General features: G+C 47.9%; 1 protein-coding gene across 1 annotated transcript in view; it reads right to left on the reverse strand.

The window, feature by feature from the left end:
• The window catches only part of SLC22A16 (solute carrier family 22 member 16), a 141,311-nt gene extending 122,232 nt beyond the window's left edge, over positions 1 to 19,079 (reverse strand). Inside the window, exons 1-2 of the mRNA XM_045294670.1 lie at positions 18,931 to 19,079; positions 8,040 to 8,215 (exon numbers count right to left, since the gene is read on the reverse strand). The gene's annotated coding sequence lies outside the window, so the exon portion shown is untranslated. The remainder of the gene's footprint in view (positions 1 to 8,039; positions 8,216 to 18,930) is intronic.
• Between the last annotated feature and the right edge of the window lie 1,680 nt (positions 19,080 to 20,759).

Here is a 20,759-nt window from a genome sequence, read left to right on the forward strand (position 1 = left end):
CTGCTTCCATGCGCATTGATTGTGGACCCACGTGGGACGAAATACTTCAATCCTTTCTCCCTCTATCGTGATGTTACCTATTGGCCCAGTTGGGATGATTTTAGTTGTCTTGACGTTTACACCGAGTTGTAGTCCATACTGAAGGCTGCAATCCTTGACCTTTATCAGGCAGTGTGCTTCAAGTCCTCCTCACTTTCAGCCAGCAAGGCTGTGTCACCTGCATATGGCAGGTTGTTAATAAGCCTCCCTCCAATCCGGATGCATGTTACCTACTTTCGAGGTGCTACTATTTTAGAGGTAATATACACTTTGTAAGCATTCTAAGTGTTAGGTCTCAATGTTTGTTTCTGAGAACAATATCTCAGACCCATGAATGTCCAGATCCCTCTCAAGCCTCTGACAATCCCTCCTGTGCTTTCCCCGCCCCACCCCACCCCCAATGCTGACCTTCCTCACAAACACCATTCCTAAGGGGCACCTGGGCAGCTGGCAGCGCCTGAATTATATGCCACTGTGGGCTATCAGTACCAGTGGTCGCAGAGGACATCCATCCATCCTGCTGTCCTATCCTCGATGCTGGGCTCCAAAAGGCTGAAATTCAAAACAAGTGAACTGATCCCCACGTGACTGATCCAAACAGCATGGGGCCTGGCAGTACCAGTGGAGGAGCTTGAAAAGAAAACCAGCACACAAGCTCGTCTTTGTCGGGCTAACCCAGCTCACAGCCGGGCACAGAAACAGAGGGCTCTAGGAGAAAACGTCTTTCTTTCCGTGCCGTAATTGAATCCAGTTGTGAGTTGAGGTTGTCCACTAACGAGGACGCAGAAGGGTTTGCCTCATAGACATGTCCACTCCAGCTGAACAGTCTTTGGTTTCTGAGTGCTTCGAGGGGAGCGGGGTGCTAAGGCATCGTGTACAATATAATCATTTGGAGCCGGGCTCTCACACGCAGACCTGCTGGAGGTCTTTCGTGCTCTTTAGAAACTAAGCCTCTTGAGCAGAGTCCAAGACAGCCCCTGTAGATACTGAGTTCTGCTTTGTAGCAAAGAACATTTGTGGCAGTTTGGGGGTAGAGTCTAATTTTTCAGCACCCTTTGGATTGACTTCAAGCTAATTCCTCTTCACAGGGGCTCCCCTTGGCTTACCTTCAGGCTTTAGAGCACCCCTAAAGGGGTATGGCCAGAACAGAAGATAACAGTTGGTGCTCTTGTCCCAACATGCTGCCTGCTGGCAGAATGCTCGGCACTGACCCTGTACTGGCTGCTGCCACCCAGTCACGACAGCAAGACTCACACACCCAGCTGGAGCCCTGCCCCAGTGCCCTCGGGGGCACACACAGTCAAAGAGCTTAACAAGAAGCTCTTCAGAAAATCATGTTTTTTTAAAAAAATTGCTTTGGTGGTGGTGGTGGTGGTGTTAATGCCATTGAGAGGGTACCGACCCATAGTGACCCTGTGCACAACAGAACGAAACACTGCCTGGTCCTGCGCCATCCTCACAGTTGTTCCTGTACCTGACTCTATGGATGCAGCCACGGCATCAATCTGTCTCACTGAGGCCCTTCCTCTTCTTCGCCGCCCCTCCACTATACCAAGCTTGATGTTCTTCTCTAGGGACTGGTCTCTCCTGACAACATGTCCAAAGTACGTGAGACAAAGTCTTACCATCCGTGCCTCCAAGGGACACTCTGGCTGTAATTCTTCCAAGACAGACTTGTTGGTCTTCTCGGTGGTCCAAGGTACTTTCGATATTTTACTCCAGCACCACATGCTGTGGTAGTCCTGTGCAATGATGAGATGTTCTCCGTGGGAACCAGAGCTCTTATGTTGGAAAGAGTCGGGTCTGCTTGACTTGTGAAAGCAAAATAATGCATTAAGCATCCAGACAGACTCTGGCTGTGTGCAGGCCACAGTGTGTGCCTGGAGGCCTTGGTCTCAGACCATGTGTGATGCTCAGTTCTCTGGCATCTCCATGGGGAAGGTCTTTCCATCCTTATCAGCAGGGGTGCTGGCCAGAAATCGATGGCACGTTCAAAGATGGGGCAGAGTCTACTGAAGAGGCTCTCTGCAGAGCTATGGACAGGTGTTGGGGAGCCATGGGGATGGCACAGTGGTATGAGATGGCCAACAGTGGGGCACAGCTGGAGGGAGCAGACAGTTACAGATCTGAGGGGAAAGGACATCTCGGAAGGGGCTGTCTTGCAACTCCACAGCTAGAAGCCCGGGCGCCATGGCCCCTACAACACCTGACCTCTGCTCTACCTGCCTGCCTCCCCACTGGTCCCAATCGCCAGCTCACCATGCTCCACGGGGCCTGTGGCTGGCTCCATACAGGTCAGTCTGCTGAGCATGAGCAGGCAAGAATGGATCTGGAAGAGCCAAGAGCAGACAGCACACTTAGGAGTTTGCTACAAGAAAGGCACCAGGTTTTGCTTGTATTCCAAGGCCCGGTACACAAAGGCTCTATGTTTTTTGTTTTTCTGGACAAAATTATTTAAAGAAAGAAAGAACTCGTGAGTGTGTACATACATACACAGAGACATATTTTTCCTCTCACACATGAAAATGGAGCAGGACCCAGTCCCCCTTCTTTCTGATGCTCCCTTGGAAACCTCCTCGACCCCCATCGAATGTTCAACCAGTCTCTCAATGTAAAACATGAGCCTAGACTAGGCTGTGAGTCTCAGAACCCTATTTCTAATGGTCTCCTGGTCACCTCCACCCCTGTCCTCAAAGGGAGGTCTGCCTCCTGTTTTTCAACCTTGTGTTCTCACCCTTTCCCCCTCTGTGCCCAGGGCCACAGTCCCCACAACCCCCTCCCCCCCCCCAGCAGGTGCTGTGTCCTCTTGGTTTCTAGCGCCATCCTGACTCTGTGCTTTGCCGCTGCAGTTCCTCTAGACCGCTGAGGTTTGTTCATTTGGGGGCCACTCTCCTGATGCCAAGGCTGCTGCCATCTCCCATTTCAACCCAGGAGAATGTTCTAGGCTCATGTAAGTTTCGCAACCCACAGTCTCTCCACTTCACACACGGTTGGTATCTTCAAACACACTTCTGATCCACATCATCGGCAGTCTTCGTGAGCCCCGCACTCTTTGAGGTGGAAGGGTGAACTCTTCACCTGAACAGGCAGGGCCTGCCATGGGAGGGCCTTGGCCTGCGCTCCTCCACACTCTGTACCCTCTGCTCCCAACTGAAGAGATGGACGGTCTGTCCTTGATGCCTGACCCACACATCTCCTCTTACCTGTGCCCACTCAAATGACGAGCTTCCGAGTGTTGTGAAAGACCTCTTTTCTTTCTGTTAAAATATGAGTTTAAAAAAAAAACAGTAAGAGAGACTGAATCATGAGAAGACTGCCAAAACCCATGGAGTTGCGCATCTCCTCATTTCCTGTACCCAACAGAAAATGCCTCTTAAATTATTCTTATCGACAGGGTGACAAGCAGGGTTTTGTTTGCTCTTGGAATTCACCAGCTTGGATGGGAAGCCTCACCTTCTGAGAACTCACATTGGTGCTCAGTGACTCACTGACGGGAGGGGAGTGTCACATGGTCTGCTCCTCAGATCAGAGCTCCAGTGACGGATCGGATGATCGCTTCAGACTCAGAATCCTGTGGGTGGAATTTCCAGGAGATCAAGCAGTGCTGAGAGCCGTGACATAATCACTGAAAGGAAGAGCTCGTCTCACAGAAAGAACTCATGGATAGGCCGGAAGGGGCTTTTGCTGGGCACTTACTGATCATGCATTTTGGTGTCCACGTGCTTGACCTACTCAGGAGATGGCATCCGAATCCTTGTGAGAGGCTCCCACCCCTGGGCAGCCCAGTCCCACCAGAGGGGGTGGATGTCTGTGGGAAAGCGCAGGGCAGTGTCATTAAATTCACTGGAGAAGACCCAAGGAGCAGATCTGACTTGACAACATCTACGTCGCAGCCCCTCCTGTCCTCATCTCATGTTATTTCTGTCCCTGGGCCACTTGAGACGTTCACAAGGCAGCTGAAACTGCAGCTTCTGGAGCCGTAGAAGCACTTTGAGCACGGAAAGGCCTCCCAAAGTCACCTGGACCCGAGTTTAGGGAACATTGCGTTTCCTTCATCGAGAAAGACAGTCCAGTCTTGGTGGCCTGTCTTCAAATCACACAGGGAGTTGCTGGTTGGGTCGTTCTGGGCTGAGTATGCAACCTCCGGAAACCACTGTTTCCTCATCTGTCAGGCAGGAGTATTGAGAGAACCTTGCGGAGTCGTACAAATCCTTTACAGCAGTCCTAGGCAAAGGGCCTCGATAGACTGAAATGATTTCCCACCATGTACTTTGGGTGAAAAGAAAGACCAAGTTGTTCTCCATTAAGATTCCTTTTTGTGCTTATTAGATACACGATAGATTTGTATTTGAAGGGGGGGAAAGGAAAAGTTAGCATAGTATTAGAGAATGTCTCCCCTTCAGCTCTGAGGCTCGGAGGGCACACTTGACATGGACCTGCGTGGCTGTTCTCACCCAACCAAGAGCCCGAGGGGCTTAGCGGTTCCGATTTGGGCTGGAGAGAGACAAGACCCCCTCCGGCCAGAAAGGGTGGCAGTGTTACCCTGTTCTAAAGGGTGGCTGAGAGTCAGAATCACCTCAACTGATGGCAGTGAGTTTGCCTAGGGTTTCTTTCCTTGCAGGACATAATCTGAGAGGCTGCAGCGGTGGCCGCCCTGTAGTCACCACAGGGGGTGTGGTGCAAGGACAGCCAAGCTGAGCCAGGGAGAGAAGAGGGGGTTCAGCCCCCAATCATAAAGGGATTTGAGTAGAGTAGAAAAAAGTCCAGGGTTGAAATAGAAAAGGAAAGGATTCAGAAATTACAGGGTAAAGAGGAGAAAAAGAGGAAACTAGAGAGGGAAGGAGATGAAATGTGCAAACAGGAGGAGGAAACGGAGAGGAGCCGTCGGCCGTCTCTGATGTCCAGCTCCTTCTAATCTCCCTCCATGTCCTTCTCCATCAGAGCACATTCCTGCCATTCAAGGTGCAAGCCCCCAGAACTTCATCCTGCTTGCCATTTGTTCTAAGGAAACGATAAAGGGTGCGCCCAAAGGTGTTCACTGCACTCAATTTAAAGTAACCGAATGCTGCCAACAATATGTACCTGTTAATATGGGGATGCCCTATGAATCCATGGTGTTTGTAGACATATGTGTCCACACGTTCAGCCCAAGAGGAAATGCACAAAGTTGACAATAACAGGCCTGGGGGTAGTAGGGTGGGGGAAGGAGGGTTGATAAAGGGGAGCTGATATCAAAGAGTTCAAGAAGAAAGAAAATGTTTTGAAACTGATGGAGGCAGCAATTGTACAATGATTCTTGATCTAATTGAATTATTGATCATTATAATATCTGTTAGAGCTCCCAATAAAATGATAAAGGGAAAAATGGCAATAACAGTGGCTGTTTGGCGCTGAGACTGTGGATGGTTTTATTCATTATTTTCTCATCTGTGTGTTCTAAAGAGTACGTCTCAGCATCTCACAAAGGCAGTTCTACCCTGTCCCAGAGGAGTTTGGGTTTTTCTTTTTCATATATATATATATATATTAATTTATTCTCTAAATATTTTTTGCTTGTTGAGGGAAACACCAATAAAATGAACAAGTGCCAAGGCTTCAGCAGGTGCACAGCACAGCGCTAAGAGGCGTTCCCAAGGGCCCCTCCCAGGAGGGCTGCCTTCCCCAGTGCACAGCTAAGGCTGAGGCACCACCTGTGGCCTTCCGCTTGGGACCAGCCGGAAACACAGCTGCTGGGTCCAGAGACCAGAGGCCTAGAGCTGAACTTCGGTTCAGAAAACCATCCCTCCACATAAAAGGGACACGGGGCATGTGACCCTTTGCTGGCTGAACCCGGCTGCTCACTCCTTTTTCCTCCCAAGGAAGACAGGCCATTTCCTGAACCCCATTTCAGAGGAAAGGCTTTGGCCCAGGGACCAGGTGTGCCAGGGATCTGACAGTGATGGTACCCTGGCCTGGAGCCTCTCCCTTGCTCATTAGCATCTCACGCACCACTGGGAACTAGATCACAGAGTAGAAAAGCCTCTTCACAGAGGTAATTGTGCCCTTTGGGGGTAAGAAAACATTTGTTTTGTTTTAAAGACATAAAACATGTATTTTTTTTTTTTTACTTTCTTCTTGAATCTTCCTTCTCGAATGGAGAGCAGTTCCCTTAATGGCATCATAGGTCAATTCCTAACTTCCCAGTGGCATGCCTTACTGCTTTTTTTTAACATTCATCTGCACAAAGGCATATTGTAAGCACCCATAGTAATGCTCATTCCATCCATGGTCATTAAAAATTAGACAGAACTATGCTTGAATATTTACTTAATCATTATACTTTTGAGGAAATGCTACATTTGTATTCCATTTCATTTGTTACTTCAGCAAACAACCATAGAACATGAAGAGAAAAAGTGCCATACAACCAGAGGGTGACACACTATCATTCATTTCAGCTTTGTGCGATGTCCCAGACTCCCATGAGATAGAATGAGTGGATTATGCATTCCCGAGTATGTCCAAAGAACTAAAGATATTGTCAGAACACTTGCTGTAAGTTCAGCAAAAGCAAAAATGGGTTTCTCAAAGATGAGCACAATCTGTTCAGAGAAAAGAAGTCACCTGTTTCTAATATATCAAACACAATGGCCATTGTCTAATTAGCCTACCTCTGAAGGAATGGGATCCTTCTCCTATAGTGAAAAGAGGATTAAGGATAAATCCCACAGCTCATGATGCTCAGATTAAAGTGAAGAATATTGCCAGTGAGGACACCAGTCAAGAAGCAATATGGAAATAGCTTAAACAAAAATGTTATTGCTTTTTGTCAGGTGTTATTTAATATGCTTTCATTAATATTTCAAAACTCTCTTATAACATCATCTAGTTTGTGTACCTCTGATATTGTTCTTATGTAAGTATTAACTGTATGAAATAATAAACTGAACTGGTTGTTAGTTCTTCGAATTCCATCACTGGCTAAAAAGGATGGGTATAGATCAGAATGACCTATCTGTGCGTGTTGCTTTCTCCAGGATTCTTGCCTGTGGATTCTGGCTGCTTTGATCTCTCTGGAGCTCCGGTTCTCTCTTGGCTACACAGAGACACCACCAAGCTCCACTTGGATGGCCCTCCCTGCACTGTGGCCTGGGCATCCTCTCCAGGCAGTTAGCTGGGGGCAATCATTTGTTCCTCCTCTTCAGGAGCCACTCTCCTGGACTGCCGGCAGTCCAGTAACTAGAAACCATGAATTCAAGTATTTTGCCTGGTTCTCTGCTTGTTTCAAAACCTGGAGTTACGGAACTGCGTTTTAGGACGTTGGAGATCATCTAGGTCCAGAATTTCTATTTGACAGTGAAGTAACCGAGGGAGCAAAGGGATCTTGCCTGAATTTGTGGTAGACCCAGAACTTGGTCACATTACTTTGTCTAACAGTTGTTTTGAAGACCGTGAGCCCCAGGGGAAAGAAACAGCTGGCGGGGGCTGGGGGGGCCCTTCAACTCATGACTTTTTTCCATAGGAGAGGAAGCAGAATGCATTGCTCTGTGGCTCCCTCTATCTTCCCTATTTCACTATTTGCCCTCTTCCATGCCTTCAGTGATTCTAGCACCTTCCCTCCATCCCCGCACGGATAACACAGAGCCTTCCATTTCCTGTATGTCTTCTACTCACTGGTCCCCAAGAAAAATCCAAGGGAATTATAGAATCTCACACAAGGTGGAGACACGACACAGCACAGATGGAATCTGAGCTCAAGTCCCAAGAAAGAGCATCTGAGACAACGCATCCCTCTAAGGACAAGGACACTAGGACCCACGCAGATTCACCCAGGCTCACCCAGGACAACGCATCCCTCTATGGACAAGGACACTGGGACCCACGCAGATGCACTGGGTCACCCAGGCAGGCTAGGATCTTGGTTTTGCACTCAGATGCCCATCTCTGAAAGATGATGTGCTTCAGTGTTAAATCTCCGGCTCCTAATGACTGTGCATTTTTCTGTAGGTTCAGCTCCCTACCTTGTTTGGCCTCAAGAGCCACTCCAAACCCAACTGGAATCCAGTCTCAGAAGCTTTCCAGGCCTGTTGAATCGTTTTCTGATCACTTAGAGCAGTCTTCTTTGCTTGCTCATTCACACAGCAGGAAGGCATTCCCGAGGGTCACTCTGAGAGGAAGTTTTTGGAGAGAAGGACAACTGACAGGAAAAGGAAGGAGAAGGAAGGAAACAATTAAAATAAGCCCATTTCTCGGGTAATTTTTAAAGCTTTTGCTGGACACCTAGCAGATAAGAGTCTATTTTGTTTTGCGTTGGGGTAGTTTTAAAAGAACTCCCCTTGCCCCCGCTTACTTCACTCCAATACTAAGCACACACTTCTCAGCACGTAACACATCAGGGTGTTCCAGGTCTTGAGGCACGTGGTGACCTCTGCTTTGCCTTGCTGACCAGTCACCACAATAGGGCCTTTCATTACAGAGCTGCACAATTCCGGCCAGCGTGACCTAAGACCTGGCACACACTTCAGGACAGCACAAAGGAACGGAACTTGTCTGTGTGCTGTGAGTGTGCATGCCAATGGACAGCATTTGGACTTGCTGCTTTAAGTTCGGAGCTGCTCCATTGTTCCTCTTTACCTAAGGAGTCCGTTTCCTACTCTTTGCAAGTTAATCAGCAGCAGAGCTGCGCTAGGCTTCCAGAGCGGAGGAGGAGGGAGACCCAAAGAAGGTGCCGTTCATTTGGGGAAACACACACTACGTGCACAGGAAGACCTTTAGCAGGGCAAATTAAGGGACTCCAAGACCACTCCTTTGTAGTTATGTGGCAACTACTTTAGCTTCTTTGATGAACTTAGTAAATTTTCAGTGTTAAATTAAGCTCACTCACTGTTATCAAGTGCACTCTGACCCTATAGGACGGGGAAGTGTCCCTGTGCGTTTCCGAGAGGGTCCGTTTTTTTAAGGGTATTAAAAAGCCTCATCTTACTCCCGCTGAATAGCTGATGGTTTCGAACTGCTTGCCCACTTCATAACCTGCATGCCACCAGGGCTCCTCCTGAATGAAACAGAAGCTGAAAATGGAAAGTTTCCACATAGATTCAAGGATAGGAGGTGACGGTGGGCCTTCGTCCCTCAACAAAATACCCTGGAGAGCTCACTGATTCGAGGAGCTACCCAAAGGGAATCTGTGGCCTTTACGGCAAACTCAATGGTCTGTTATTTCTGCACATTTTATTTACACGGTAAAACCCAAACCCAGTCAGCGGTGTCTACGTGTACAATTTGGTTACGGTGGTGGCATTCTTTGAATTGTGCCGCCATTCTCGCCCTCCTTTTCTGAGCTATTCCTTCCTCATGACCTTCCCGGGAGCGGGTCTGATAAGGCAGGTTGCAGTGGTCCGTTTGCCCCCTAGTGGGCGTGATTTAATCCTCGTCTACACTGACCCGACAGCATGAAGGGATCTTCAATGTATTGTGATGGTTGATGTGGGACTTAGGAGCCTCCTGTGTTTGGCACTTGAACTGCTCCATGGGGTTTTCTTTTAAAAAAAATCAATCACCAGGGTCACTTCCTCCTGGGTGCTTCTAGGTGGGTTTGAACGGCCAACCCTTTGGTTAAAGCCAAAAGTAAGCCATGTGCACTGCCAGGCACCTTTCCAGGGTCTTTTCGTCTCAATCCCCAGGAAAAGACTTTCATTTGGAGAAAGAGGGAGCAAAGCCCAGCGGGGCAGGGGTGGCATTGAGCAATAAAATTGCACCCTGGGCCCTCTACAGCCCTGATATGGCAGTCTGCTTCAATAAAGAGTGCCAGCACAGGAAACCTGATGAACAGTGAGACAGAATCACTGAGGGTCAGGGTCAATGCGACAGCAGTGGGTGTGGGGTTTAGGGGGAGAACTATGCTAGTCCCCTTCTCATGGTCTTATTATGAGAATTTAGTGACATACTGTCTGTGAAGGGCCAAGTGCAGGGTACATCTGGCAAATGATGTCCGCTCTTGTCATGGTCTCGTGACCTCCTAGCTGTTCTTGGTGGCTGGTCCACAGTGACACTGTCACAATGGAGGACCTTGGGGCTCCATGTAGATGGTCAACAGACCTCACTTGCGGTGACCATTAGAGACACAAGTAACCTCCCAGCTGCTAAACACCTCTTTAGAGCAAGTGGTGGATTCAAACAGCTGATTCTTCCGTTAGCAACCCAATGCTTGATCCATGACACCAACAGAGCTCCCTTCCCTGAATCTTGCAGAAGAGGAAAAGGGCTCCAAGAGGTTCAGGATCTGGCCTGAGGATCACACATGCGGAGTCAGGATTTAAACCCAGGCAATGCAAGTATCTGCCAGCCAGCATGATGCCAAAGGCTCTGGATGGCCCAAGTGGTTTGCCATTAGCTGAGAACCTGAAGTTTGGTGGTTTGAGCCCACCCAGTGGCTCAGTGAAGTTAGGCCTGGCAAGCTGCTTCCATAAGTTCACCTGCATAGCCTGAGGAGTCCCTGTGGGTTGGAGTCAGCTCTAGGGCAGTGGCTTCTTCTGTGCCCAGAGAAGAGGACCAGAGAGGCAGAAATGAAGTGAGAGGCATGAGAGGTTGTCCTAATAGTTCAGGACTTGGTGGAAATTCCTAGGGCATCTCCCAAAGCAGCCATGGGGAATTCCTCATGAGCAAACCAGGCAGCAAGCCGGGTGGTGTCCTTTGCTCATCTTGGGTTGTTAACAAGCCTTCCTCCCATCCCGGTGATGCATTCTTCTCCGGGTCCCTTGTGATGCTCACACACCTGTCTCTGAATCTGTGCACAAGTTCCGCTTGAGCACAATGAATGTTTTTGAAACCCCATTCTTCTCAAGAGAGTAGATAGTTTGCCATGATCCTGTGATTATGCAGATGATACAATCTTGCTCGCTCAAAGTGCAGAGGCCTTAAAGCGCCTGCTAATGAGGATCCAGGATGGCAGCCTTCAGTGTGGGTTACAATGCAGTGCAAAGAAAACCAACCTCCTCACTACTGGCCCAAGATGGAGACAAGATTGATGCTGTCCAAAAGTTCACCTTGTTTAGATCCACAATCAACACTTATGGAAGCAGCAGTCAAGAGATCAAATGACACACTGCATTGGGTAAATCTGCAGCACAAGACCTCTTAAACGTGTGGAAAAGACTTTAAGGACTAAGGGGCACCTGACCCATGCCACGGTATTTTCGACTGCCTCGCATGCAGGCGGAAGTTGGACGTTGCACAATGAAGACTGGAGGAGAATCCATGCATTTGAGTTACGGTTTGGGCGAAGATATTGAAAGTACCATGAAATGCCAAAAGAACCAACAACCCTATCTTGGAAGAAGTACAACTAGAATGCTCCTTAGAGAGAAAGGGGAAAAAAAAATCTTGCTCTAAATGAGAAGCGGTCGAGTGCTGATGGTGACGTATCGGTGAGATGCTGGATTTTTTCTCTGTGTCTGTCCTCTCAGGCTCCCCTAGCAGCAGGTAAGCATATTAATGTAGATGCTCAGCAAGATGCTGGCGTGACAGTTTCACCAGGCCCGGTGTCCCTGGTAAACAGAAATGCCTGCTCATTTCTGCTCCGTTAAGCAAGGGAGACGCCATCCAGCTTTGCCCGCTGGAGAGGGACCAGAAACAGATGGAGAGATGTTTGGATTTCAAGAGTATATGAGAACGAAGAAGAAAGAACAGGTTGTAAATTATTTTCCCGAGCTATTAAGCTATGAACTGAATCCGAACCCTCACCAAGGCAAGACAACAGGGGCGGCGGGAAAATGGAATGAGAGCCCTGACTGGGGATGTTTTGCCTACCATATTGCTACTGCCACACTTTCGAAGAGTGTCTGACAATCTCAACCTTTAAAATACATGCACATTATGTTTTCGAGACGTGTGTCTATAGCCTCAGGGTGACAAAACAAGCAACTCTATTTCCAATGAGCTCATGCTAGAGCCTGTGTGGACGATTTCTCTTCCTTCAGTCTAATGTTCCTCATTAGGACGATTATAGAGGATGAGCTTTGTGGGCTGTTGAATTGGCTCTTTGTGCTGATTGCAAGCCCAGGGCTCTGTGCCTTCCCTTGCTCAGGTTGACCTGCTTCTTAGATGCACCACTAGATGGGGAGAGGGACCCCCAGCCCTGCCCCTGGTGCCCCAGAGAATGCCCTGATGCTTCAGAACTATGGGAAAGCCACAAGGGACGCACCACCTGCCATCAGAAAACAAGACATTGCCCCAAAAGACACAAAAAGACTGTTGACCCTGGCTTCTCGCTGGCCCTTTTACTCCATCCAAACCTAAATTCAATGAAGGTCCGTTTTGAGGTCATTTCTCTCAGAGAAAACAATATGCCTAAAAGGCAATCAATCCTTGCTTCTCCCACAGCCCCTGAAATTTTAGAAATGTCCCAGTTTTGACCTCTGTGATGTGGCAGTGGAGCAGGACTCTGGGTCCCCCCAAACTCTGACGTCTCAGAGAGGGGAGCTGATCCCTGGGATATGCGTCTCCCTGGCCTGGACTCTCCCCTGTTCACTACCTCTGCCGCGTTCTTCTTTGTAGGTCAGAGACACTTTAGAAATTAACCCTCTAATGTCAGAGTCGCCAAGATCCCTGGGGGGGTAATGACAATGCATTGGGCTGCTAACCACAAGGTCAGCAGTTCAAACCCACTAGCAACCTCTTGGGAGAAAGAGTTGGCTTTTGGTTCCTATATCAGGGTGTTGCATAAGGTTAGTTTTGAGAAAATAGTCCTCAAGTAAAGTTTTTAATAAAACATTATAGACCTTTGAATATTTTACATTGGCACTTTCCTGTAAAAGCCAGAAATATGTGGTAATTGATGGAAAGACCAAATAAAATTAGAAATGACATCAATAATGTTGCATGGCAAAAAAAAAAATGTTAGTCTCAAAAACTCACAGGGGCAGTTCTACTCTGTCCTATAGGGCTGCTATGAATCAGAACTCACTCAATGGCAGTGAGTTTGTCTGTTTGTTTGTTAATCAGAGTGGCAGGGAGCCTGGTGGCCTGGTAGGTTGTGCACTTATCTGCTAACCACAAGGTCAGCACGCAAACACATCGGCCTCGGGAAAGAGGAGGCGTTCTGCCCCTGTAAAAATGGACAGCCTTGGAACCCACAGGGCAACAGTTGTGCTCTGTCTGTCGATGGCTCTGTCAGAAAGGACTCACTGGCAGTGAGAGTGAGTAGCTGATTGTCATTCTGTTTGGAAGCTACTTGTGGGTGCCAGACACCCCTCATGCCTTTTCTGGAGTCAGCTGTGCAGGGTGCTGTGTAGAGGGAGATCACGTGTTGACTTGGCTTAGAGGTCTCTGGATACTTGACCTTGGAGTTAGTTCCGTGTTAGAACTCTAACACAACTGTCTTGTAGGGGCTACAGGAGCTCCATAATTTGAAGTGAGTGTTGAAATTTCCAAGAGGGCTGGGACGGGTGCAGAATCTCCTCCAGGGATTCTGGTAGGCTCTGGTGGGTGGTTGTGGTGGTCTGGAACAGGCTGCCCATTGTGTTACACCAGTGCAACTGGCTTTTGCCTGGGCCTGCAGAGTTAGAATACTCCAGGTCACAGAGCTGAAGACATGCTGGAAGAAGCCCAAATGGAATCCAGAGAGCCCAAGGCCCTTAAGAAAAATCCCCAGTATGGTGGTCCCTAAGGAGCCCCAGGCAACAGGTGGATCCTCAGCCTGTGCGCCTGTTGGCAGCTCCCTGGGGTCTGAGAATCAAGCAGGCAGTGAGTGAGGCCCAGGAGCTGGCAGGGCATGGGGTTTGTGGGTCATCTGGCTACGCAGCAGGCCGTGGGGCGGCAGCACACAGCTGTTCTGAACCACAGAGGTACTCATGCTCAGACCTGGTGGTTTCCCAATGCCTGCTGGTTTCCAGATGCCTGTCTGGATGCCCTGTCCATCCCTTGGGTTCCCACGGGGGCTAAAATGGGTAACACACAAAACACATTGCATAGCCAATTTTTCATGAAGCTAAATACTGTATGTACAATTTCGACAACTGCCATTCGTTGTGAGATTCTATCCTATTTTTTAATGGGCTTGGTAGGACAAGAGAACTGCTTGTTTTTAACAAACAGACGTGAAACTGTGAATAACAGATGATGAAATTTGGAGGTTGGTTTTTTTAATATTCTGATTTATCAAAATATAATATGGCAATATTTTAGCCCTCCATTTAGTTTGCTTATCTGTTTTCATTTATGTGGCTGGTAGATTAGAGCTCGTCAGATTCTTCGGCATCTCTCCCTTGGAGAGGTGCATCTCATTCCTCAGAGAATTAAATCCCTTGTTTGGGCCTAGTGTTGGACTGGGCTCTCTAGAGAAGTGAAAGCAGTGAAACTTGCATGTGTAGTGCATATAGAAAGAGATTTCTATCAAGAAATGGTTTGAGTGTGGGGGGAGTGGAATTGGGGAGCAAACAAATGCTGGAGGAAGAAGGGAGAACTAGAACTGACTGTGATGATGTATAGGCAACTCTTTTAAAAAGGAACAACTATGAAACTGTATGATGTGTGAATTTTATATCAAGAAAAATATTGAAACAAAAGAAAGACACCAAAGTTGACCAATGGTTACCATGGGTGAAGGAGGTCGAGTTTTTGCTTAGGGGTCATTGAGCGTAGGTTAATGGTGGTGGAATCATTTGGACAAGGATATCAATAATGGTTGCACAGCAGAGTAGAATCAATGGATTAGAAGATGTTGAATTGGAGAATGTTTTGTTGTGTATATTTTTACCACAATTAAGAAATACCAGCAATTACACTAATAATGAATACAAGGAAGAAGATAATGTTTTCAAATTGATTGTGCAACTCTACTTGATATGACTGAACTATTGGATTGTATGATATGTGGAAGAAGTGCCAATAAAACTGTAAAAAAAGTCATGTAATATTGAATTAAAGATAACGGGATTTTTCCACCAAAAACAGAAGGAGAGAGAGAGTGCACGTGCAAAGAGAGAGGGTTCACACCGTTGTGGAAGCGGCTAAATCCAGTCCAGTTCAAGTCTATGGGTTAGAAGTAAGCTAGAGGCTTCTCCTGACTCGTGTGGCTGCATGGGCTGACAAAGAAGAAACAGACATTTGAAACGGGAAGACCACAGGCTGGTGGATGCTGAGCTGAACATATCTAAGACTGGCTAAAGGAAAATCCCGATACAGTAATGGCTCCGAGGATCAGCAGGTGATGTAACAGGAGGTCAAAGATCTAGATGTAGGATCCAGATCCAGCAGAAGTAAGCTAACTTTTATCATTCTATCCTTAGTAGATATCTATCCTAAATATCCATCTACACTATGTATCAAGCTACACTAAATATCAATCTATACTAAGTATCCATCTATCTATATCAAGTATCAATCTACCTATACTGTCAATCTACACTGAGTAGGTCACACCCCTGAATTGTATCAGGACTGTGACCAGATTAAGGAGGTAGTACTCTACCCTAATGTTCCTACAGCCTCTTTACAGAAGATTACATCATGAACTTGAATGCACTGTCAGATTGTAAGAAGAGAAAAGCCTGGCCCACCCATGTTGACCTAACCCTCACAGTCCACTCCTTCTTGACATCTACTTGTCTATTGTAAGTCCCAACCAACCAGCTTTCCTAAACTTATTATGATAAAACTGTGAAAGACACCAAACACACGATCATCCAGACCCTCACTTCTCACGAACACTCTACTGGTGGTGCTATTTTGCATGTTAACTTGGCCACCGCACGCCATAGATTAACAACACCCTCTTGACTAATACTGACAGACTGATCCAAACAAACAGACTGTGGCTGCGTTCCCTATTCCTTTATACCTCATCAGACTTGAGACCAATTTAGAAACCTCATCTTTATGATTTTGTTTCTCTAGAACATTTAGAGCAGTGGTTCTCAACCTTCCGAATGCCGTGACCCCTTAATACAATTCCTCATGTTGTGGTGATCCCCCAACCATAAAATTATTTTCGTGCTACTTTATCACTGTCATTTTGCTACTGCTATGAATCGGGCAACCCCGGTGAAAGGGTCTTTTGACCCCCAAAGGGGTCGTGACCCACAAGTGGAGAACTGCTGCTCTAGAACCACCCACTCTCAGTACTATCTGCGGTAGATATCACAGTCTAGGATCTCTGAAACTAGGTCATAGGAAATGTTGCAGCTTGCTCCCATGTGTGTTGGAACACTTACTTTCAAACCCACTGCCATACTATTAGGAAGCTCAAGAAGCCATGAGGAGATGCCCATGTGGAAAAAAAGGAAGGACCCTGGCTAATAGCCATCGGTTAGTTTTAGATAATAGCCAGAAAGCGTGGACAACATTCAAGAGTCTGGAGGGTGAGTCCCTTGCTCACATGGCCCCAAAGAAGAGAAGATTATTTTCAAACCTCTCAAGCTAATGCAACTTGTTCTGCTACGTTTTACTTTCTTGGTGACCTTTATTATTTCTTTTCCTTCAGTTTCTCCCATTTGTAATGGAAATGTTTGCACCTTGTGCCTGTCCCACCACTGTATTTAAGAAGAGAGCTTGTATTTTAGTTTTCACAGGCTAACAAAGAATGTTTCTCCCAGATGGAATTTTGTCTAAAGTTCCACCCATTATTTGATTCAGATCTTTCAGAAAATGTGATCTGGAACTTGGGGGTGATTTTAAGATTTAGGGAGTGATGTGGTGGGGTGAATATGTTTTGGATGTGGGAAGGACATGAATTTTGAGGGGTGAAAGGGTGGAATGTTATGGCTTTAATTGTGTCTTCCCAAAATATGTTATAAGTCCTAACCTCTATGCCTGGGTGATAATTCCATTTAAAAAGGCATCGTCCTTGTTATGATGATAAGCAGGATGTTGTGTGTCTGGGATCAGTCTCTTGTGAGAAATAAAAGGGATTAAACAAGCAAGAGAGCATGCAGAGACAGGGATTGGCAATAGGGAAGAGCACCATCAAGTCAGTCGATCGCTGAAGAGCAGATGCTCAGGAAAGACAAGGCTCTTCTGCCAGAGCTGACCCAGAGAAGAAACCTTCCCATACAGCTGACCCTCACTTCAGACTTCCAGCCTCCTCCACTTCGAGAAAACAAATTTCTGTCTGCTAAAGTCACCCACTGTGGACTTTTTGTTACAGCAGCGCTAGGCAACTCAGACATGCTCTTTGATTTGATTTCCAAAGCCCTGAAGTGCTTTGTTGTTTACAATTTGGCTCAGCGTTATGCTTGCTTGGGGATGCACTGGAAGGGGGATTCGTGCAGATACAGTTTGGTTAAAATTTGACACCCTATCATTTGATCTTCCTTTTAACCTATTTGGAATTTGCTCTGATTTGTAATTATTTTCTGCCTTCTTTTCTATTGAGGGTTTCCTCAGCTTTACTTTGTTGTTGACAGTTCTTTGAAATTTTCGGTTTTAAAGGTTTTTATCTATACAAACTCCAGAACAGGTAAAACTATAGAGACAGTAACTGGAATGAAGGTTCTTTGGGGATCTGACAGGGGAAGTTGGGGGGAAATGAAAAGCTAATAATGATCAGTACAAAAGAAAATGTCCTAAAATTGATGGTGGTGATGATTGTACAGCTCTTCTTGATGTGACTGAACTGCTGAATTGCATGGTTCTACAAATTACATGCCAATGAAACTGGCTTTTTTTTTGGGGGGGGGTAAAATATGCAAAAAGAACCAAAGGAAGTTCGTTTACTCTGCAACCTTTCACCCAATTCACAATAAAAAACTTTAAAACTTCACTCTCCCATAGTCAGAACTCTCACCCTAGGAACAAGAGTAAGTCAAAAGGCATTATTATTGCTGGGATATGGCAAGAAACAATAGCATCACCGCTTGATATTTTTATTTAATGCAAGCTTCTATAATTTTGTGGCAATTCCTTTTCACTTACCCTCATACACTTTCAAAATGAAATCACACTGCACATTTGTTTCCTGTCTATTTCAGTTTGATGGGCACATTTGATAACTTGGTTTCTTTTGGTTGATCTTGAAAATTCAAAAGCGGAATTTTATTGAATTATTGTCTCCCTTTGAACTAGAATCCCTTTTAAAGCCCTCCCGAAGCATTCAGTGACCATGCAGTCAATAGACTCCAAACTTGGGAACTGAAAACTCGCAGGGTGGAGAAAGCAGTAGCAGAGACAGGGAGGAGCCAATGAAGTTGCTGTCAATATTTCAAACACACCACATGGAAACTGTACAATCACTAGAGATAAGGTGACTTTATAAATGACAATGCCAAATTTCTAAATTTGGGGCTAGAATGACTTTGACTCAATATAAGAATTTTGGCAATCTTACACTGACCAATTTTTTTTATTATTATTGGTACTTGAAAATAGCATCAGTTAACAAAAGTGGAAGATCAAGCCAATGATTACGTAATGAAGTATTTTATTTAAACATGGGTGTGGTTCCAAGGGAACAAAGTAACAATCAAAGGGATCCTTTAAGATAAGATAGACAGAAACCTCTGATGTGGCCCAGGCGAGCCTGGTACAGAGGAGGGAAGTGCAGCCAGGCAAGTAAGTCACGTAGCAAGTTAATACCCCAAAACCCAAACTCACTGCCATCGAGTTCATTCCGACTCATAGCGACCCTCTCAGTCTCTGCCTTCAAGTCAATGCTGACTCGTAGTGGCCCCGCAGGACAGGGTAGAACCACCCCTGTGAGTTTCTGAGACTGGAACTCTTTCCAGGAATAGAAAGCCCCATCTTTCTCCCCTCCAGAGCTCACCCTCCAGAAGGGAACAGTGTCTGTGCCCAGGTGCCAGAGTGAGGTTCCTTAAAACCTGGGAATATGAAAAAATAATACTGCCCTCTGACTCCAAACTGTCCATGGATCAAAGAATAATATTCAGCAGTAACTCCCAAGCCCTGAAGCCTCTACATTACCTGATTGAATGTATTCAACGTCTTTTTAAAGAGGCCTGAGGTCGGGACAGGCCAGCCCTGAGAGGCCCTTCCGGTGGGCCACCGTGCAGTCAGGAGACGGACCCTCAGCCGGGCTCCGGAGCATCCTGGCATCAGCTCTCTCCATCCCGGGCAGCCGCCTGGCAGGGGCGCCTCTCTGCTCTTTGGGCGAGCCCACCATGGCAGTGCTTCTGGAAGGCCACCCCGCCCGGGTTCAGTCGGCTTCCTCCGCCTGGAACCGACATCTCTTAGCGGGACTAGGGGGGCGGTGCTGACGAAAGCGTCGGGGGCCCTCCGAGAGGTCACCTGGGCTGAATTCTGCCAGGCCGCCGAGCGGAGGCGGGCGCCTCGACGAGGTGGGGCCCAAGGTGCATTCCAAGAAAGCAAGCTTGGAAGACCGACGGCCCAGAGCGTCCCCGCGGCCAGCCCCGAAGAAGGGCCACGCGGACGTGGGGCCCGACTGCTTGAGACAGAAGGTCTCTGCGCACGCACCGGGCAGCACGCGCTACGCGCTGCTGCTGCTGCGCCTGCGTGCGTCCGTGCGTGCGTGCGTGCGTGCAAGCGTCCGTGCGTGCGTGCTCCCCTCCCACGAGGAGAGGCGCCGAGGGAGCGCGGCAGCGCATTGAGGATCTCCCTGCGCCCCGCCCTGGATGACCGGTCTCATGGCCGCCTGTCCCCACGGCGAAGGGAGAGACGTCTCGTTTGCTAACACACACGTTGCCCGCTTGGGAATCGTGACCCCAGAGTCTCAGCTTGTAAGAAGCCCGCTGTTTTTTGTTTGAAACTAATGACTAAGGAGAGTTTCTCCAGACCGACCTGTTCTGAATGTTCCTGTAAGGTGGTCGAAGGGCGCCAGATACCAAATCAGTCGAATGTAAGCAAGCAGGCTTTATTAGGAGGCAAACCCAGCCTGGGTGAAGTCCCACAGTCCACAGTGTTGGGCTGAGGGAGTCGCCCCCAGGCTACAGGAGTGGTGTTTATATTGCGGGGGACATGTGACTGGGCTGCCTTGGGCCTGTATAAGGTAAAGTAGTCAGGGAATGGGAGATACAGGTATGTCCAGGTTTCTGGAATGTAAGGCGTCTTCCTGGTTCCGGGTGTATCCGCGCAGGTGCAGGGCGGGCCGTGTGAAAAGGACTTGCAAGGCTGCTGAAAGGTTGCATCAGCCAGCTCCGCACGTGGGTGGGGGAGGTTCAGAGGTCCCTCGCTCCTAGGAGCCAGCCTGATAATGATCCGGCCAGACAGTTCCGGCCTTGCGCCAACGGCCACACGGTGCCTCTGGGGAGCATTGTGTCCCCCACCCCCTCTGCCTGTCATCCAAACAACCACCGCAAACGTGTCGATCCCACGCTCAACGACTGCCGTAAGGAGCCCTGGTGGCGCCGTGGTGAAAGCACCTGGCGACCCTGGAAAGCTCGGTGTTTCCCGCCCCACAGCCCCGCCGAGGGAGCAACATGTGACAGTCTGCGGGGACCCTCGGCTCGGTTCTACCCGGTGCCTGAGAGTCGGAACCACCTCACCGGCAAAGGGTTTGCTTTGGGGTCTGTGCGCCTGTGGTGATCACCCCATTCGGGAAGGTGGTGCCCGCTCTGTCGGGCGGATCTTGAGTGATAAAGGAATGGTCGAGGCGAGCAGAGACGGAGAAAGACAGACAGCTGGCCAGCCATTTAGGTTGCCCAAGGGCGGACGTTCCGATGGCTGGGCCTTCCTCCATCCCAACAGAAGAAAGCCTACCCCGCAGAGCCGCTGCCCCAGGTTCCGACGTCTAGCCTCCTCCATTGCTAGAAAGAAAATTACTTTTTCTGAAAGCC

This window comes from Echinops telfairi, unplaced genomic scaffold, assembly GCF_000313985.2.
Source record: "Echinops telfairi isolate 266 unplaced genomic scaffold, ASM31398v2 ScPeMD7_3533;HRSCAF=4204_0, whole genome shotgun sequence".
NCBI classification, from domain to species: domain Eukaryota; kingdom Metazoa; phylum Chordata; class Mammalia; order Afrosoricida; family Tenrecidae; genus Echinops; species Echinops telfairi.